This window comes from Arvicola amphibius, chromosome 9 (assembly GCF_903992535.2).
Source record: "Arvicola amphibius chromosome 9, mArvAmp1.2, whole genome shotgun sequence".
Lineage (NCBI taxonomy): Eukaryota > Metazoa > Chordata > Mammalia > Rodentia > Cricetidae > Arvicola > Arvicola amphibius.
The window spans coordinates 52,285,655-52,288,456 of NC_052055.2; the positions used below are offsets into that span (position 1 = coordinate 52,285,655).

The 2,802-nt window shown below is 41.4% G+C and overlaps 1 pseudogene; it reads left to right on the top strand.

Annotated features, from left to right (window-relative positions):
• The first annotated feature begins 294 nt into the window (after positions 1–294).
• On the top strand, positions 295–939 carry LOC119823470 (annotated as a pseudogene).
• Positions 940–2,802: the final 1,863 nt, after the last annotated feature.

Consider the following 2,802-nt stretch of genomic DNA (forward strand, 5'->3'; position numbering starts at 1 on the left):
TAGTCATTAACTAGATCTCTATAGATTCTGCGTATTGGAAAATTATGAAAAAATAAGGAAGCAATGGATTATTAGGTAACTGGTGTCTAACAACTAAGTAGTTCTATGGAAAACAGTATTGTAACCCCATTTCACACATAAAGATCCGCTCTCATTGGAACAAAAGTCTAAATGAAGAGAGAAAGTTCTAAATATTTTCACAGAAAAATATATTCACAAATTGCGACAGATTGCTTTTAAAACAATAAAGTAGCTCTTTTCCTCCGGCGCGCTACCGATGGTCCTATTGTCATCATGGGTCGCTGCCCAGCCCGGTGTTACCAGTATTGTAAGAACAAGCCATACCCAAAGTCTCGCTTCTGCCGAGGTGTCCCTGATGCTAAAATCTGCATCTTTGACTTGGGATGGAAGAAGGCAAAAGTTGATGAATTCCCGCTTTGTGGCCACATGGTGTCAGATGAATACGAACAACTCTCTTCCGAAGCTCTGGAGGCTGCCCGTATTTGTGCCAACAAATACATGGTAAAGAGTTGTGGCAAGGATGGCTCTCATATTTGAGTGAGGCTTCACCCTTTTCATGGCATCCGAATCAACAAGATGTTGTCCTGTGCTGGGGCCGACAGGCTCCAGACAGGTATGCGTGGTGCCTTTGGGAAGCCCCAGGGCACAGTGGCCAGGGTTCATATTGGCCAGGTCATCATGTCCATCCGCACTAAGCTACAGAATAAGGAACATGTGATTGAGGCTCTTCGTAGAGCCAAGTTCAAGTTCCCTGGCCGCCAGAAGATCCACATCTCAAAGAAATGGGGCTTTACTAAGTTTAATGCAGATAAATTTGAAGACATGGTTGCTGAGAAGCGACTGATTCCTGATGGCTATGGGGTCAAATATATTCCTAATCGTGGTCCCCTGGACAAGTGGCGAGCCCTACACTCCTGAGGGCTTTCACGGTGCTCTCCTGTACCCTACCAAATCATGTTCAGTAATAAATCTCACATCCAGTCTGCTTAAAAAAAACAATAAAGTAAAAGCATAAGTTACTTTTCAAATATACAAATTTTACTACTACGATGAAAATGTTTTGTACTAAAATGGCTATAAACACACCAAAATAGAGAAATGGCAATATTAGTTACATGCTCAGAGCTAGTCGATAAACTATTTTTCTAGAGTCTGGTAATTATTGTGCAAATATAAATTTTGATTACTAGAAATACTACAAGCTAGAGACTAATGGGCGCTTTATGCAGTAAACATACAGAAGAGTTAGATAAAATTATGAATAGGTGAACTAAAAGCAATGTCCTAGAACCAGGACCTAAACAGAAATAGATGTTAACTCTCCCTATAAAGTCCCTCCTGCAACAAAACATTTGAGGACAAAGCCTTGAATGTTGCCACCAGCATAGTTCTGGGATTGAACTGGCTAGAGTAATGGGAATGAAGAAACTACAGACACTAGACAGAAAAACTGAGATTGGGTGGGCTGTGAACTCTAATGGAGATACACCAGCAGCTGGAAGATTCAGCATATTAATTTCATATAGGTAAACATGGAGGCAGGTTTGTTATATGCAGCTGAAGGAGAGGACAGGCTAGCTAGTATCAGCAGAGGGTCACTGTAGGGGAATAGTCTTAGAGTGTAGTTATCTTGGAGGAGAAAGCTGGGGAGGATACTTTCTGTACACATTGTCAGCATCTGAACTCTGACCAGGGGAAGGCTTTGCCATTCCAAAGGATCTGAGGTATTGGGGCCCTTGATCTGTGTGTGTGATCTTGATTTATGTGCCCGCAGTACACATTCACGGGGACTTTGTCTGCTCTCCAAGTTTGGGTAGGCAATACCAGAAACTAGACTGAAAATATCCTAGATGTAGTTGTTACAAAAGATGATGCACTATCTAAGAAGGCAAAGATGAGTCCTCCCATCTCAGGCTGGGGATGAAGGTTATGAAAGTTTCCTAAATGTCTTGGTTAAGGTTCCTGTTACTGCTATGAAACACCATGACAAACAGCAACTTGTGGAGGAAAGGGACTTATCTTGCTCACAGTTCCATATAACATTTCAGTATCCACAAAAGCTGGGAGGGCAGGAACTCAAGCTGGACAGGAACCTGGAAGCAGAACCTAATGCAGAGACCATAGAGGGATGCTGCTTACTGGCTTTCTCAGTCTCCTTCCTTATAGAAAAACTCAGGACCACCAGCCCAAGGATGGCACTACCTAGAATGGGTTAGGTCCTCCCCTATCATCACTAATTAAGAAAATACCCAAATGTTAAATCTTATGGAAATATTTTCTCAATCGAGGTTCCCTCCTTTCCTGTGACTCTATCTTGTTTCAAGTTGACATAAAACTAGGCAGGACAATTGACCCCTTGTCACCTTGACACAAACATCACTGTTAAGCCACAACTTTCCCCTTCATGTCCATCTCCATGACAACACATGAATATCAACATTAGAGTATAAACATTCCAAAGTTTAAAAGTTCTACAATTTTAAAAAATTTAAACACTTAAAAATTCAGTATCTTTTAAAATCCAAAGCCCTTATAAAAATTTCAGTATCTCTTTTAAAAAGTTCCGAGTCTCTCAACTGTGGACCCCTGTAAAATCAAAACAAGTTAAATAATTTCTTACTTGAAGAGAGAAGAACCGGGGCACAGGTACAATCTGAACAAAGGAAGCCTAAACTCCCAAAGCAAATAATTCAGTGGTCAATGTCTGGGATCCATCCACCATCTTCTGGGCTTTTCCAAAGGTCACTTCTCTAGTTCTACCCTCCCAAGTTTGGCTGCCAG